This window comes from Leopardus geoffroyi, chromosome A2, assembly GCF_018350155.1.
Source record: "Leopardus geoffroyi isolate Oge1 chromosome A2, O.geoffroyi_Oge1_pat1.0, whole genome shotgun sequence".
Classification (NCBI taxonomy): Eukaryota; Metazoa; Chordata; class Mammalia; order Carnivora; family Felidae; genus Leopardus; species Leopardus geoffroyi.
In genome coordinates, this window is record NC_059331.1 from 156,138,487 (window position 1) to 156,157,233 (window position 18,747).

General features: G+C 43.1%; 1 protein-coding gene and 1 non-coding gene across 3 annotated transcripts in view; one reads left to right on the plus strand and one right to left on the minus strand.

The window, feature by feature from the left end:
* TMEM178B (transmembrane protein 178B) overlaps positions 1–18,747 on the plus strand; it is a 360,053-nt gene that overhangs the window by 225,488 nt on the left and 115,818 nt on the right. The window lies entirely within an intron of this gene.
* Positions 10,341–10,425, minus strand: TRNAR-UCG. The gene has a single exon. It is a non-coding gene; the product is annotated as a tRNA-Arg (tRNA).

Below are 18,747 nucleotides of genomic sequence, written 5' to 3' on the forward strand. Positions count from 1 at the left end.
GCTCTAAGTGGGAGGTTGGAAACCGAGGCTAGACTTCAACAAGAGGTCTAGCAAAAGGGTTAAAATTAGCAGATGAGATTTGAAAACTAAGTAAGTAAGTTGAAGGGCAAATATAAAATCACATAGAAAGGCAAGGGCATTCATGTCCTTGATGAAAGAAAATTTGAACATTAAGGCAAATTCTCTTCCTGTCTCCCCACATCTCACCCTGTGGGGCACGAACTAGTCCTCGATGCTCTAAGTGTGGGGGCAGGCAATGGACAGCACTGTCTGAATGGGGTGAGGAGGCAGAAAGACAGGAGCAGGCAGAACCTGGTACAGCCAGACCATCCTGAGTGGGTGGCCTCAGGCGTAGAAACCATAAAACATTTGCTGTCAACCTGGCTTGCGGTCCAAGAGCTGGGCATTCGACCGCGTGATAGGATTTAGGGCAAGCTGGAGACGGGCTTTTTGTCCGAGTCTTGGAATAAGACCAGGATCGAATTAACACGTGAGGGTGGGCAGGCATGATTTGATGAAAGCAGTGCCCATGGTGGACAGAATAATAGCTCCCAAGATGTCCACATCGTCACGTCTAGAACTCATAAGTTCCCTTCCATGGTAAACGTGACCTTGCAGACATGAGTAAGTTAAGGATCTTGAGTTAGGAGGTTAATTTGGATTATCTGAGTGGGCTTGTTACAAATACAAGAGTCCTCCTAAAAGGGAGGCAGGAGCTTTAGAATCAGAGGGAGATTTGAAGATGCTGTCCTGTTGGTTTGAAGCTACAGGAGGAGGCCATGCACCAAGGAATGCAAGCTGCTTTTAGGGCCTGGGAAAGGCCAGGAGGCACATTTTCTGCTAGAGCCTCCAGAAGGAGCACAGCTCTGCTGATACTTTGATTTCAGCCCTGTGGGACCCATTTTGGACTTCTGACCTATACAACTATAAGATGATGAATTTGTGTGGTTTTAATCCACTAAATTTGCAGTAATTTGTGACAGCAGTGATAGGAAACTGGTGTGGGTACCAATTTCTTCTGAGATACTTAAAAAAATTTTTTTTCAATGTTTATTTATTTTTGAGAGGCAGAGACAGAGTACAAGCAGGGGAGGGGCAGAGAGAGAAGGAGACACAGAGTCTGAAGCAGGCTCCAGGCTCTGAGCTGTCAGCACAGAGCCTGATGCGGGGCTTGAACTCAGAGACTGTGAGATCATGACCTGAGCCGAAGTTGGATGCTTAACCAACTGAGCCACCCAGGCGCCCCTCTTCTGAGATACTTCTTTTAAAAGCTTGCACTACAAATTTCCTCTACAATTCCTCTTTAGCATAATTGGGTACGTATGGCTGTATTGGTAAAACTTAAGTAACGATTTAGTTTTTTTTTTTTTTTTTAATTTGTTTTTTCAACGTTTATTTATTTTGGGGACAGAGAGAGACAGAGCATGAACGGGGGAAGGGCAGAGAGAGAGAGGGAGACGCAGAATCGGAAACAGGTTCCAGGCTCCGAGCCATCAGCCCAGAGCCTGACGCGGGGCTCGAACTCATGGACCGTGAGATCGTGACCTGGCTGAAGTCGGACGCTTAACCGACTGCGCCACCTAGGCGCCCCAACGATTTATGTTTTTGAGAGGAGTAAAATCATGCTTATTTCAGTCTCAGTTAAAACTCATCAGAAGATGATGTGTGTTTCTCACAGGACCCGAACTGTGGCCATACCACCTCCTGTTGGCCCCACGGTGTCCACTTCAGAAAAATATCTAAGGAAAACACAAAATACTCAGGGAGCATTGCAACAGAAAAACACTCAAGTTACAAAGTAAAATCAAATATCATCACTTGATGGAAATTGTGTCTAATAGATTGGTGGGTCATTGATGGATTTTATAAATATTGTATGAACCTGGTGGGTCATTGATGGATTTTATAAATATTGTATAAACATGGTGCATTTGCAGAGAATAGTTTCCTTCCTAGGTGTGTGTGGAAAACCATTTGCTATTTTTTTCCTGCAAGATGATTGGATTCTCCTTATTTTCCCATGTTGTACGAATCATGTATCTGTATGTTCTCAAAAATGTGACTGTATGTGAAAGTCACTGCTCCCTTCCCCCAAATCTGGAACAAAGACATGGTCTAAAAAAAAAAAAAAAAAATCACTTGCAGCCAAAACTACCGAGATCAATGCACAGAAACGTACAGACACCTTCAAAAACGCACACATCAACATCAGTGAGAAGGAAGGGAATCGTCTACTTTCTTCCTCAACCCAGAGCTGGTTTTGACCCTGTTTGGAGTTCTCTGTGAGCAAGCTAGAGAGAGGGATGCGAACTGCTTGCTGGTTGTTGTTGCCATGGAAACCAGCAGAGACAAAAGGCCACAAAAATGAAGGAATAAGATGACATGTAAGGATTAAAAAACAAAACAGAATGGGGTTTGCTTTCTTTTTTTCTCTCCCCATTTTGCTACAATAACTTATTAAATGCTGTGGTTAAAGAAGCCAGCGGTGTGGGAAGGGAAGTAGGAAGAAGGAAAAAGGGCCAGATTTTCCTTCTGTCTTGTCACTTGAACTGCACAATCCAATTAAGGTTTCTCCGGGTAATTGCGCCTCACTTTTCCTTTCCTGCAAAGAGAAAGGATCGACCCATATGTCTGAAGGTAGCATGCAAAGCTCTCATTTCTCTTTAAGGAAGGAAATATGACTATTTCAGCTCATTGTGGGGGGAGACCTTTCTAACCAGTGGACTGACGGCCTTCTGATTGGGGTGTTTTCATCTCTAGAGGTCAAGGAGTGACTTCACGCCAGGGCTGAGGTGGGCAGGGTGGCCACCAAGGTCCTCGCCAGCTCTCAGGTGTAGCGATTCGGTGATTAATCATCTCAGTTACTCGACATAGGGGAAAGAGGACTGGGTTTCAAATGCATCACTTGCTTTCCTTTTTTTTTAACCGAGAAAATATGTATGATTCCAAGGCTCCTGTCCTGAGAAGTCCCAGAAATCTTCCCCTGCCTTTCTGCCAGCCCCATTTGCCCTTGGTCTAGAAGTTTCCTACATTTTGGGATTTCAGGGACTTTCTGCCACTTCAGAAACCAGTCTTAGCTTCTCCAATGTCTTCTGGTAAAAATCTATGAATTACATCAAAAATACAACCTAAAAACAAACAAGTGACAAATAAAAGAGGAACGATCGATCTTTTTGTTCATTGTTCCCAACCTTGCTGCTGTTGGATGAGTGGATCATTTAGCCAGTGTTTGTCAGACTGTCATCTGAGGTCCACCTAAGGTCTGACTGGTAGAATCCTTTGTTAAAAATGCACATTCAGAAGAATTCATCTGCATGGAGCCCCTTCTCAGACCTTCAGAGTGAGAATCTCTTGGGGTAGGCCTAAGAAATCTGCCCATTTTACAAATGCTCATTTTATCCTTAAGATAAAGCTCCACTTTTCAGCCCGGACGACCTCCAGGGAGGCCACGAGTCCAGGATGGTGCTCAGTCAGCTCGTAAGTTAGCCCCTGTCTTGAGAAGACAGCTCTTGTGAGTAAGTTGATGACACTTTTCTTCTGGACGGAGAGAAGAGCAAGCTTGGTGTCCACTCTCAACAAGGCTCTTCTCACATATGGACCACTCAGTCGTTCCTGGTTTTTCCATGTGAGTTTCTGAAGTCAGTAAGGTGTGAAACTCTGACCTATCTCGTGTTGTGTTGGGCTCCAGCTTCTCTCAGCTTGACTGACTCTTCTGCCCACCATGGCAGGCTCTCCACGCCGTGGGCTTTTGTTATCCACACCATCGTATCCTGATGCTGTGCCCACTTCCTGTCATCGTCTGGCTTGTCACTGCTCACGTCTGGCTGCTCCTCTTCAAACACATCCTGTGCCGCTGGTTCGCAAGTGTTAGCTGCTTGAGAGTCACCTGGAAGGCTCGTTAAAACAGGGATCGTTGGGCCCGATCCCAGGGTTTCTGTTTTGGTTGGGTCTTGATGAGGCCTGAGGACGTGCATCTCCAGCAGGTTCCCAGGTGATGCTGGGACCACACGTTGAGACTCGCTGCCCTACACTTCAACCACATGGTTGGACCAGGTAGGCCCCTTAAGGAGTCTGGTTCATCCCTGTCCCACTAACACCTCACACCACATTTCACAAGGCCACGGTTAAGAAATAATGTGGTATGTTGAATTGGACATAAAAGCAGACACCCCTGTGACCTTAGACAAGTCTTTGGATTCTGACTGTGCATTTCCAAAGCCAGATGGCCCCTTACAGGGGTCTGGTTGGCACTCCCTGAATCTGGCACTGGCCTATTGTTAGACTCCTCTGTGGCCACGGACTCTAAAGGCAGATTGGTGCCCAGGCCATGACCTTCCTGCAGCTGCCCAGCTCAGAATCAGGCTTGCTATATGCCACAGCTGTGATGGGAAACTTCCTGAAGCCTCTACTCCAGCTCATTCTTTAGAGACAACTGAGGGACTGCCTGCCCATGCCCCTGGACCCCCGTCACACTCCCAGAGTGTCAATGATCTTGGCCTGTGATTCCCAACCTCCTTTGGGAGCAAAGTGACTGCTAATGCATACCACAGAGGACAAGACAGTTTGAATTGTTAGGTTTGGAAATCCAGAAAATACAGAGTATATCAGCCCCTCGCCATATGCTGATCTAAAAGTTTGTTCTCTCGTGTTAATATATAACTGACATTGCCTAACAACGACCATATTGACAGCAGCGGCTGTGAACACAGAGTTTTTCATTCAGACTTCAGTGCTTTAAAGTTTTAGAAGTTCTGTTCCACAGGCCAGGACACCGAGAGGTGTAGTGGGGCTCAGGAGCTTATCTTTGGTCACAGAGTTGGAGGCACTGGCCTCTGGTGTCTCTGCCTTTTACACTTGGAGCTCTGAACCCCTGGTCCTGTGGTCATTCACCCCCTCAACTCCAGATCCAACTTCTATTGAATGGAAAGTTATAATAGGTTTCCAACATATTTTGGAAATATTTTTACTTTGAAATTTTTTTTAATGTGATTTTAAAACTTCTTTAAGCCCATGGCTTATTAGAGAGAGAGCAAACTTGCATATGTATGTGTGAGTGGGGAGGGGCAGAGAGTGAGAGCAAGAGAGACAGAATCCCAAGCAGGCTCCCATGTTGTCAGCATAGAGCCTGACTCGGGGCTCGAACTCACAAACTGTGACATCATGGCCTGAGCCAAACTCAAGAGTCGGACGCTGAACCCGCTGGGCCACACAGGCACTCTGAGCCATGGATTTTTAAGTCGAATAATAGTAAGGAGGCCAAAGTATAAAACCAGCAAAAATGGACCTAAAAGGGCCAGTGCCCCACTCTCTTGGAGCCCTGGAGATCCACAGATCAGTTTGAAAACCACCAAAGAGAGTAAAGATTTCAGAACTTTGTGAGTCAGAAGACGGGCTTTCAGCCATAACTGCTGCTAACTGGCCGTGAGGCGTGGAGCAAGCCAGCAAACTCTGAGACTCCGTGGCCTTGGTTGTAAAGCCACAGAGATGGACAAGGGCCCTACCACATCTCTGTCTACGACCCATTGGTTGATTAATGAGCTCGAACTAATGGCTGACAAAATGTAGTAACAAAATAGGCTCCTACTTTTATGAAGAGATTAAAGCTAGCCATAATTAGCACATTGCATACAAATGTGTTATGGAAGAAGAGCTTGGAAAGGAATTCGGTCCTAAAGTAAAGGTTACAAATGCACTTTCATTTATTTTTTTAAATTTTTTAAATGTTTATTTATTTTTGAGAGAGAGAGAGAGAGGGACAGAGTGCAGAGTGCAAGCGGGGGAGGAACAGAGAGGGAGACATTGAATCCGAAGTGGGCTTCAGGCTCTGAGCTGTCAGCCCAGAGCCCGAAACGGGCTCAAACTCACGAACCGCAAGATCTTGACCTAAGCCGAAGTCAGATGCTTAACCACTGAGGCACCCAGGCGCCCCCAAATACACTTTCACTTATATTCGCACTTTGCTTAGGACCCTTACTCCCCACCCTTTTCCTATTTATAGGTGGAAGGTAGCTACATTTCAAGGTAACTCTGGGCAAAGTGGCACAAATTTATTACTAATGGTACCCGAATTAATAACCAGTTACTTATCAAAATACCCCATGTTTACAAATACATTTAGAGAGGGAGTTGATAATCGTGTGATAAAATCTTTAAACCCAAATGTCAGTGGCTTGGGATTGGTAGTAAAGGTTTTCTGGAGAGATTCTGGAGAAACAGGATATCCCCTCTACCTTAATTTTGTTTTCTTTTCTGTCTTCGTTAATTTAGGGTTTGGTCTCTTTTCTGGCCAAGCTTCAGTGAAGGTGACACTATTACGGCATGTGATGGAGTTTTCTCAGAATAAACTGTGGGATGTGCAGTAGGGTCGTGTTATCCTTTTTATATTCAATTATTAGGTGATTTTGTCAGTATTCTCATGAGGTGATGGTTTGGTATAAACATTTAGTGTTTCATAGAAAAGGCAAAAGGAGGTCTGATGTGGCCAGGGAATTAGTATTTATTTTAGCAACAAACAAACAAAAAACCCCCCCAAAAACCACATAGAACAGATTGGTTTAAATAATTACTAAATCAAATTATAAATGATTACTCAAAATATCCTTGCTGATCATTTTGTATCCAGCACCACTTTAACATTAGGTGGGAATTTTTAAGCTTTACAGAAGAGACCTCCAATTTGGTAGCCTGTAAGAAATCGCCTTTGTTTTCTGGCCTGTGGTCCAGATCTTACCTCCGAACTTTTTATTCTTTTATTTTAGTTGAAAGTAGTTTTTGGCGAAAATCGATGATAGGGAAAACAGTAAATGATGCTGTAGAAAATCAAACAGAGACGTACAAAAAAATAAAGACCTAGGTACAATTTGCTGTCCTTTTCAGCAGTTCTTGGAAGAGGTGTATCAACCCCTGGTAATATCGCATACTGTCTTCTTTCTTTATTTTAGATATATAAATTATATCGCAAATCTTCATTTTAGATATGTAAGCTGTATCTAAAATGTCATCTGAAAGATCGATCCCTTTTAGGACAGTATTTTAGCCACCTCCAGGGCTTGACTCATGGACAGTTTTGTGTACAGGTACTGGTTTTTTAGCACCTTATGAGGAGGAAAAATGTGTCGTTATCTGTATTTCTTTCCTGTCCTCACTCCAGCCAGACCAAACAGAGACTTTGGGTTTCTCTGTGTATGCATGTGTAGACACACACACACACACACACACACACACACACACACACACACGGAATTAACTTTTTTTTTTTCTATTAGGAGGTGCATTTCTATTACAAAGTAAATTGCTCAGAAAAGAGAGGTGTTGGGGCGCTTGGGTGGCTCAGTCAGTTAAGCGGCCGACTTCAGCTCAGGTCACGATCTCGCGGTCCTTGAGTTCGAGCCCTGCATTGGGCTCTGTGCTGACTGCTCAGAGCCTGGAGCCTGTTTCGGATTCTGTGTCTCCCTCTCTCTCTGACCCTCCCCCGTTCATGCTCTGTCTCTCTCTGTCTCAAAAATAAATAAACGTTAAAAAAAAATAAAAAAAAGAGGTGTCTCCTGCCCCATAAGGAATCTTCTAGACTGGGTCCTATGTATGTTTCTTGTGAAACATACAGTATGGGGGAGAATCCTATACTGTGTGTACATTCTGAAAGTAGAGTTCAAGATGACATCTCTTCCCTCGGAAATCCCTTTGGGCTGTGCTCTGTTGGAGAGTAGCAGGCAATCTCTTAGGATACCCCACAGGCCTGGTGTCCCCTCATCGAAGGAAGAGACCACTGTTGGTTAGCTGCGTATCAGATGACACGGTTGGTTTGCGTTGAGGAGCCACAGCATGCTAAAGTACTTACCAGTAAGGCCCAGCATCGTGCCCCATGCAGCAGGAGGCTCCTGTCTGAGAGCCATGGTAACAAGGTGCTTCTGGGAGCAGCGGGTTCATGGCTCCCGGCTGGCTCACCACCCGCCACCCCAGCGCTGTCTGCATGGAGTCTTGGTGCCAGGGTCTCCCCTTCTCTCTCTCTCCTCTCCTCACCCCCTTCCCGACTGCCCTCCTCCTACTCCATCACCCCTGCTAGCAGCAGAATGTGTGATAATGAATGCAACCCAAGACAGACTAGCCTGACAATTTTGCTTTGTCGCAGTAGTTACATAGGAAAGATGATTTCACAAACAGCCTCGGTCATAAAACCTTTTGAAATTTAATTTCCAAAGGGCTGCATCTAATTACCACACACAGAACTTTTAAAAACAGTATTCATATTAGTTGGAGGCTTGGAGGCGAAAAAGATTTAAACAGATCTAGCCACATTTAGCAACGAACTCCATATTCTTTTGCTTCCTCCTGAGGTTTTTTTTTTTTTTTTTTTTTTTTCTTTTATTAGCCGGGTCTTTTTGTTTTGTTTTGTTTTAATTGCATTTTATTTTTGTCCTAGCTAAAGTTCTGCTTTCTGCTATAGTGGGTTGTTTTATTTTTTCGTTTCCAAATTTTACAGTTGTTTTACTATAAAAATAAGGTCACCAAATCAGCGAATCAAAGCTTCTTCTGCAATAAAGCCGAGATTGTGTGAAGGTGTTCTAAAATCACATCTGAAGAAGTTAGGTCATGTTCTGTATATTGCATTTCACATGTCCATCATGGAGGCGTGTGCGCGTGGTTCTCTGGAGTGCTGGGCTTTTCCGCGGGCAGGCAGGGCAGTGAGGAGGCTGTGAAGGGAATGCCATGCTGACTGGGGGAGTCAAGTATTAGAAGAAAGACAGGTTTCTGGAAGAGAGAGACCATCTCTGGGCCATCTTGGCAAATTGTAATTTAGAGAGGGAGAAGCCTGAAATTAATCTAATTTAGACTGTGGGAAAAATGCAGCCATTCCAGAAAGAGTGTGGATAATTTCAGGCTGAAAGCAAATTTTAACTGACAAGAATATCTTCAGCCTAGTTAAGCTAATGAAACCTTAACTAGGTTACAAAGAAATCAGAATAGGAGAGTTTGAAATGGATCTGTGAAGAAAAGGAACAATTTCAGATAATGTGTCTTACCCTGGGCGGGAGGCTGATTTTCTCTGAAAGAGAATAGCTTTAGCCTAGTTAAGCTAATGAACCCTTAACTAGGTTACAAAGCCATCAGGGCATGAGTCAGCAGAATTGACACCAAAGAACCTATCAGAATCCCATTAAGAGAGTGACAGGTAGAGTTCCTGACAAGGTACCAGGGGCATGTAGCGTTGACTGACGAACCGTGGTGCATTCCCACATGATTGACACTCAGGTAAAGGAAACAGGCCCACAAATAATATAGCAAAACCTTGGATTGAGAGTAGCTTGTTTTGCGAGTGTTCCACAAGACGAGCCAACGTTTCGTTTTAACTTGATAAACGAGCGATGTCTTGCAATACAAGTAGTACGTGACGCTGAATGTCACATGACCACAACTGAGCCAATGGTTCTTCTCTCTCTCTCTCTCTCTCTCTCTCTCACTGTGGGATTGTGGGTGATCGTCTCCCATGCTCAGATGCTTGGTCTCAGGCCATGGTGTTTGGCAGAAATCGGTGATTTTTCGGAATGTTGGAAGGTACCCACAACTGGCACTGGTGTATTTTTTGTCACTTCAAAGCACCTATGGATAGTTCTTTGCTTTTCCATGCAAGAGTGAGCTTAGGAACGCTTTGCTTCATTCTAGGTCAGGCTGCCTGCAGATATAGACCCTTTCCTCTGCCGCCTTATTGCCAGTTCTTTAAATACAGTCTGTGACAAGAGTCTATTAATATGTAGTGTAGTCAACATCCGTTAGTGATAGTGAAAGTCATCCTACATAATAACCCTCCTCTCTCTTGTCTCTCTCACCCCAGCCACGAACGTTTTCAAAGGTAAGTGCAGGTTAATTTATTTTTCTTTATACTTTGTATTTTCTTTATTATTTTGTATTAAATTACAGTGTTGTAATCCTTTTTATATGAATATTGTTGGGTTGTAGAACAAATCATCTGAGTTTCCATTATTTCTTACGGGGATCTTTGCTTTGATATACAAGTGTTTTGGATTACAAGCATGTTTCTGGAATGAATTATACTCGCAAACCAAGGTTTTACTGTAGTTTGAAAACATTTTGTAGTTTTTCCATCAGACTCTTCTTCACTTTATTTCATACTTAATTGATGTTGTTATTGATTCATAGATAATAATGTAGCGTTTATTTATAAACCAGAAATGTTCTATATTTTTTTAAACTTTTTTTTTTTTTTACATTTATTTATTTTTGAGAAACAGAGTGAGACAAAGCATGAGCCGGGGAGGGGCAGAGAGAGAAGGAGACACAGAATCCGAAGCAGGCTCCAGGCTCCTAGCAAGGTGTCAGCACAGAGCCCAAAGTGGGGCTCGAACCCACGAACTGTGAGATCATGACCTGAGCCGAAGTCAGACGCTCAACCAACTGAGCCACCCAGGCGCCCCAGAAATGTTCTATATTTTTAAGTATTCTATTTCTTTTCTTTTCTTTTCTTTTCTTTTCTTTTCTTTTCTTTTCTTTTCTTTTCTTTTCTCTTTTCTTTTCTTTCTTTCTTTCTTTCTTTCTTTCTTTCTTTCTTTCTTTCTTTCTTTCTTTGAGAGACAGAGAGGGTACAAGTAAACAAGGGACAGAAAGAGAGCATGAATTTCAGGAGGGGCAGAGGGAGAGAGAGAGAGGGGAAAGAGAGAGAGAGAAGCTGGGTTCATGTTTTACCCGACGTGGGACTTGAGCTCACATCAAGTGGGACTCATAGTCACAAATCATGAGATCATGATCTGAGCTGAAGTCAGATGCTTAATGACTGAGACACCCAGGCGCCCTTAAGTATTCTATTTCTGATGTATACTTTCTCTGGATCCACCTTGCTCAGATTTTTAGATTGCCAAAAAACATCACATATTTTTAAAGTTTTTTAAAGTTTATTTATTGGGGGGGGGGGAAGGGCAAAGAGAGAAAGAGAGAGAGAATCTGAAGCAGGCTATGTGCTGCCAATGCAGAGCCTGATGTGGGGCTCAGTCCCACAAACCATGAGGTCATGACCTCAATGGAGATCAAGAGTCAGACATTTAACTGACTGAGCCACCCAAGCACCTCAAAACATTGCATATTTTTAAATTTTTTTTTAACATTTATTTATTTTTGAGACAGGGAGAGACAGAGCATGAACGGGGGAGGGGCAGAGAGAGAGGGAGACATAGAATCGGAAGCAGGCTCCAGGCTCTGAGCCATCAGCCCAGAGCCCGACACGGGGCTGGAACTCACGGACCGCGAGATTGTGACCTGAGCTGAAGTCGGCTGCTCAACCGACTGAGCCACCCAGGCACCCCAAAACATTGCATATTTTTAAATGTATATTACTCAAGGGGACTGTTTCAATTTCTTTTTGGTCAACCTATATCTGCGAGTAGAACAAGTAACTGGTGGATCATCTTAAAAGCAGATACTTCACAGGAGAAGCTAGACAAACAGGAAAGGGATACAGACACACGTTGGTCAGGCTCCAAAAAAATTGAGATGGACAAGGTCACATTCAGACATTCAATATGTACGTTTTGAGCTCTTGCTGTGTTCCAGGCACTGTCTGTGGTACTTGGGTTATGACAGTGAGCAAAGCAGACAAAGATTCTGCCTCATGGAATTTACATTCTGGTGATGGCAGATAGGCAGTAAACAAAACAGGGAGGTGACTTATCTGATATGTCCAAAAGTGTACATTGCTTTGGAAGAAAGGAAAACATAGCAGGCTAAGAGTATGGGAGTGTTGGTGGTGGGGAAGAATGTGGTAGGAAGCCTTGTTGGTGGCCCAGTCAGCATGTATTGAGTTCCCAGTATTCCCAGATCCTTGAGGAAGAATTATTCTACCCAGCCACCTACTTCTCCACCCGTCCACCCACCCACCCATCCATTTACCCACCCATCTGCCCATCCACCCAGCCATCCATCTATCCATCCATCCATTTGACCCATCCCTCCACTTACCCACCCATCTACCCAGCTACCTACCCGTCGATCTATATACCCACCCATAATGTGTACCTGGCACTGTATTGGGCTTGAAGATACAGAGATGAATAAGACATAGTCCTCACCTTTAACATACCACAGTTAAAAAAAAAAAAAAAGACATAGGGAAACCAGTAATTACACAACAATTACACACAACCAGTAATTACACAAGCAATATTAATATAGGATCCCTGGAAACAATATAAAGGAGAGAATAAAAGGGTTATTAAAGTAAGAAAATGTAATATATTTTTACCTGGTTAAAAATTGTTATTTTAAATTATGAAATATTTCAGACAAGGAGTACGTAAAATATCCATACATACTTTTTACAGGGGTTTTATTTTTCTGATACACCCATAAATACATACTTCCCTGAAGGACTTGCCCATCCCTCAAAGAATTTCCTCTACTTCCAGGTATGAGACCATTCCTGGGAAGTCCTGCAACATGCGATCCGAGTACACACTGATGTCATTTTGAGCAAATCTTATCGCCATGTGGGTCATAGATGGAGTGGTGTTAGCAGTGCAGTGACCAAAGTTCTGTATCTCTGGAACTGGTCTCCAGAGTGGTTGGAGCACCAGTTTCCTTCAAAGCTGAAAGCCAAGGAAGAGTGTCTTCCATATTGCTTTTACAAAGATTAGCCTAGGGGTGCCTGGGTGGCTCAGTCGGTTAAGTGTCCAACTCTTGACTTCTGCCCAGGTCATGATCTCAAGGTTCGTGAGTTCAAACCCTGTGCAGGGCTCCATACCGACAATTCAGAGCCTGCTTGGGATTCTCTCTATCTCCCCCTCTCTGCCCCTTCCCTCTGCTAGCACTCTCTTTCTCTCTCAAAATAAATAAATAAAAAACAAAGATGAGTCTAGCCATAGCTTTTGTAAATGTAGCAAAACCCTAGTGGCTTAAAACAAAAATTATTTAACTCGCGACTTTCTGGGTTGGCAGTGTGGGCTGGGCTCAGCTGGTCAGTTTCTTCTCATCTTCAGGAGCTCACTCCTGGCATCTGCTGTCAGCTGAGGTTGGCTGAGGGCTGACTAATCCCACATGGCCTCCACTGGAATAGCTGGTCTCTGTTCTGTGGGGTTTCTTATTCTCCCACAGGCTTGTTCACATGGCAGCTTGGCAGGGTCCTGAGAGAGCAGCAGTGTTCAAGGCACCCATGTGCAAGTACAAGGTCACTTTGGCTGCATTCTGTTGCTCAGAGTAATCCATGAGCTCAGCCTAGATTGCAGGGGTGGGGAAACAAATTCCACCCCTTGATAGGAAGGTTTTCCAAGTCACATTTAATTTAATCAATCAATCAATCAATCAATCAATTAATTTTTAAATATAATTTATTGTCGAGTTAGCTAACATAGAGTGTAAACAGTATGCTCTTGGCTTTGGGAGTAGGTTGCCATCATTCATTGCTTACATACAACACCCAGGGCTAATCCTAACAAGTGCCCTCCTCAGTGCCCATCTCTCATTTTTCCCTACCCCCCATCAACCTTCAGTTTGTTCTTTGTATTTAAGAGTCTCTTATGGTTCGCCTCCCTCTCTGTTTGAAACTATTTTTCCCCCATCACTTCCCCCATGGTCTTCTATTAAGTTTCTCAAATTCCACATATGGGTGAAAACATGGTATCTGTCTTTCTCTGACTGACTTATTTCACTCAGCATAATACCCTCCAGTTCCATCCACGTTGTTGCAAATGGCCAGATTTCATTCTTTTTCATCGCCAAGTAGTATTCCATTGTATATATAAACCACATCTTCTTTATCCATTCATCAGTTGATGGACACTTGGGCTTTTTCCATAATTTGGCTATTGTTGATAGCGCTGCTATAAATATTGGAGTACATGTGCCCCTATGAATCAGCACTCCTGTATCCTTTGGATAAATTCCTAGTAGTGCTATTGCTGGGTCGTAGGGTAATTCTATTTTTAATTTCTTGGGAACCTCCACACTGTTTTCCAGAGCGTCTGCACCAGTTTGCATTCACACTAACAGTGCAAGAGGGTTCCCATTTCCCCACATCCTCGCCAACATATGTTGTTTCCTGAGTTGTTAATTTTATCCACTCTGACCCACAGTGTGAGGTGGTATCTCAATGTGGTTTTGATTTGTATTTCCCTGATGATGAGTGATGTTGAGCATCTTTTCATGTGTCTGTTGGCCATCTGGATGTCTTTGGAGAAGTGGCTATTCATGTCTTATTCATTTCTTCACTGGACTATTTGGTTTTTAGGTGTTGAGTTTGGTAAGTTCTTTATAGATTTTGGATACTAACCCTTTATCCTATATGTCATTTGCAAGTATCTTCTCCCATTCCATCAGTTGCCTTTTAGTTTTGCTGATTGTTTCCTTTGCTGTGCAGAAGCTTTTTATCTTGATGAGGTCCCCATAGTTCATTTTTGCTTTTGCTTCCCTTGCCTTCGGAGACATAATGAGTAAGAAGTTGCTGCGGCCGAGGTCAAAGAGATTTTTGCCTGCTTTCTCCTCTAGGATTTTGATGGTTTCCTGTCTCACATTTAGGTCTTTCATCCATTTTGAGTTTATTTTTGTGTACGGTGTAAGAAAGTGGTCCATTCATTCTTCTGCATGTTGCTGTCCACTTCTCCCAGCACCATTTGTTAAAGAGACTGTCTTTTTTCCAATGGATACTCTTTCCTGCTTTGTCAAAGATTAGTTGGCCATACATTTGTGGGTCCAATTCTGGGTTCTCTATTCTATTCCATTGGTCTATGTGTCTGTTTCTGTGCCAATATCATGCTGTCTTGATGATTACAGTTTTGTAGTAGAGGCTAAAGTCTGGGATTGTGATGCCTCCTGCTTTGGTTTTCTTTTTCAACATTATTTTGGCCATTCGGGTTCTTTTGTGGTTCCATACAAATTTTAGAATTGTTTGTTCTAGCTCTGAGAAGAATGCCAGTGAAATTTTGATTGGGACTACATTGAATTTGTAAATTGACTTGGGTAGTATGGACATTTTAACAATATTTGTTCTTCCAATCCATGGGCATGGGATGTTTTTCCATTTCTTTATGACTTCTTCAATTTCTTTCATGAGTGCTCTGTAGTTTGCAGTACACAGATCTTTTACCTCTTTGGTTAGGCTTATTCCTAGATATTTTATGGTTCTTGTGCAGTTGTGAATGGGGTCAATTTCTTGATTTCTCTTTCTTTTACTTCATTATTCGTGTATAGAAATGCAACGATTTCTGTACGTTGATATTATATCATGCACAAAATCACATTTTAAATGAATGTGGATTCAGGGAGGAAAATAGAATGAGTGTGGCCATTTTTGCAAAAAATTTTCCCAGAGTCCAGCATTATTTCACTCTTTCACTTCAGTCTAGAAGTCTGCTTTGCTTTTACGTCTCATGTCGTTTTGTTTTGTTGTTGTTGTTTTTTAATCTGGAGAATTTTCCTAATTTTATGACCTTTCTAAACACCTCTTGACTTCAGATCTCTGAGGCAGGTGTCCTCAGAGATAGGAAACAAAGATACAGCTGATGGTTCCCACCTTCAAAGTGCCTCTGCAGAGGCATATAACGATTAGAGAACACCGCCATTTCACAGAAGTTTGTTGAGCACCCCAAATGTGCCCAGGTCAATATGAGAAAGGAGACAGCCAAAGATGAATGGGACACAGTCTCTGTTTTCAGGCATTCAAGGTTATTTTCAAAGTATTTAGCATTGTTTCGGGTGGCTTGCTCTCTTTCATTCCTACGTTCAAACACAAAGCTCTGTGCATTTTACTTTTATTTATTTTTTAAAGATTTTAAAAAATATTTATTTATTTAGAAAGTGTGTATGGGAGTGGGGGAGGGACAAAGGAAGAGAGAATTCCAAGCAGGTTCCACACTGTTAGCGCAGACCCGGATATGGGGCTCAGTCTCATGACTCGTGAGATCATGACCTGAACCAAAATCAAGAGTGGGACACTCAACCGACTGAGCCACCCAGGCACCCCTAGATTTCACTTTTAAATGCTTCCTGGAGGCATCCCTACTACCTCGGTTGAGTCCCCTTCATCTGTTGCCATGACTACAGCACAGTCTTCTTGCTGGTCCACCTGCCTCAATTCCTCCTTCTCTGCCAGGCTGTTGGTTAAGTCCATACTGCTGCCAGGATGTTCTCCAACAAGCACATTTGGTCACGTCACTGCCCTGTGAAGATGCCTCCATGGATCCCCTCAGCCTAAAGGCTCACAGCTAAACATCTTTCTGCACCATGCAAGACCCTTCTTGAGTAGGCTTCCCATCACCTACCGTCTCTCCAGGCTCATCCTCACATTTTTTTTCTTGAACAAAATTGGCCTCCACTGATAGTTCTTGAATACACTGATAGTTCCTTGAATATACCAGTCTTTCTCAAATCTTTTCCCTTACACACACTGTTCCCTTTGACAAGAACCACCCCTCTGCCATTGGTCTGTCTAAAGTTCTGAGCTTTCTTTGAGGGCAGGTTATTCTCAAGCAGACACCTACATTATTTAGAAGTTGTGTATGAAACTCCAAACACACGCCATTGCTGCCATTTATAATGACTTCAGACTTTTATTTCTACTTCACGTGTGAGCCCTGTCGCTCCTCTCCTGTTCCAATCCCACCGCATCATTATAGTCTCATTATTGTTGTGTTTATTTTCTGAGACCTCTTGTAAGACAGTTTCTTTTCAACTTTGTCCAGAAAGTAGCACTTACTAAATATTAATGGAATGAACGAAATCAAACCGGAAAGAAGCGGAAAACATTAAGTATATTTTAATTATACTGATGGACAGGCAGCAGAGTATCATGTATTCATCATTAGACTTGATGCCAGATGTTGCTTTGCCACTTAATAGCCAGTTGACCTTGAGGAAATCTCATTCCTTCCTTGAAGTCTTGGTTTCCTTATTAGCTAAAGAGGAATGAACCTACCCTCTCTAGCTCATAGGGCCGGGAGGATCAAAAGAAAGTGAAATGTGGGCATCTAATTATTCACAAAGCAAAACAGAAAACTAACACTCATCTTTCTGGTAGGCTTCAAGGAATGGTCTTCGTCCCCGCCACTGCCTTGCTCCACAGTGTGGGGTCTGTGACTTATAAAGACTCCAGTAGGCAGTAGCAACATACATGCTTTGGGTATTAGTATACATTCTACTTTGAGCTTACTATATAGCCTTCCAGGTTCCGTCATTTTTTGTTTAGTTGTAGAATAAGCTATCCTCACAGAACATTAAGGAACGTATGACCTCAGGGGAACATGCTGCATTCGTTGGGAAGGTTCTTGGTGCTGTGGTGATTGTCATACGCAGGAAGACCTCTTCCGCCTCCTGCCACAACCCTTGAACCTCACTGTTGGTCTGACCACAGTTCTGACAAAATAATGAAGCAGCCTACTAGTCCCAGTTTAGTCGGGAAAATGGGAAGTTTAGGAGTTAGAGCGTATGTGTGTGACAGTGCGCACGAGCACACGCGTAGGTACGTGCACACCTGCTCAGGAGAGAAGTTTTCATTTGGTGGAGGCTCCTTGCATTCTTTGGTGGCTCCTTCCTCCCTATGCACCCGCTCCCTTCTATTATTAACCTCCCAAAGCAAATCCTTTTAAGCCTTGAGAGACTGACCGTGGCAACCCATCTTTCTGCCCTGCTCTCTCCTTTATTTATTAGTAAATTACTTATCTGTTTCCGTCCTTTACTTATTCCTGAGCCAGTGCCCTTTGTACCATCTCCTTCTGAGGCATTTCTCTGAGCTTCTCCCTTGTCTGTCATCTTTGCGGGGCTCCCGGTGTTCTTTCTTCTCAACCCTTTATGTGAACTGATCTGGAATATCCTTACAGGCTTAAGAGATTCTAGCTGCTGTCCATTTAAGATTAATCTTTTTACCCTTTGATTTTTAATTTTTTTTGTTGTTGTTTTGCTTAGAAGAAACAAAGTTGTTTGTGTTAATGAAAAATATTCGCGAAAGGCAGCCTGGGTAAACCACTGCCTTCTGGCAGACTCTCTTGTTGCCATGATGAAAAGGGTACAAGGGATGAAGGACTGTCCCCTAGGGAAGGCAGAGGGAGAGCCAGGTGAATACTGATCATTTTTCAGGGCCATCTCCAGTTTTATTGAAGGAATCAAATGTTCTTGCTAATATTGTCAGGGCTTTGGCTGCTGTTCAGACTTGGTGACTAACTCAGGAAATAAAGGGAGTCAGAGGGTGGAAAATCTGAGGATAAAAACAGCCATGACCAGACAACGCTTTTCTCCTGCCATGAGTCTCAGAGAGGCCCTGGAGCCCCAAGGACCTCTGCCAATTTCATTGTCAGTTTTGCATCTGACACGAATTGCGAGAGATGCAGAACAGATGAAGATCGTTGGTTCTCTATTAAAGAGGGAGAGGAAATATAATAACAATTTCAGGACCTTTTAATTCCTGAGTGGGGTAGGATGGGTATGTGCTGGGTGGAAAGGGCAAGATAGAACCAGGTAAGCCTGGATAGGCATTCCATACAGGTTTAAGTTTCTATTAGAACAAAGGCTGTCGGGAGGACCCTGCCTCTGAGTCCAGGTTGCCTTCAGTCTCTGTCCAATTCATTGCAAATATGATATTTTGTGGCTTATAAAATACGCCTTAAGTCAACAGCTGGAGCACAAGATTTTAGTGCTTAGTACCTGAAGCTTCGGTACCTTAGTACCTACCTGAAGCTAGGGTCTGTGGTGAAATACACATACACAGTTACTGGGGATTATGTTGCAGTTTGTTTTCATTGTGAGCAGAGAAAAAAATTG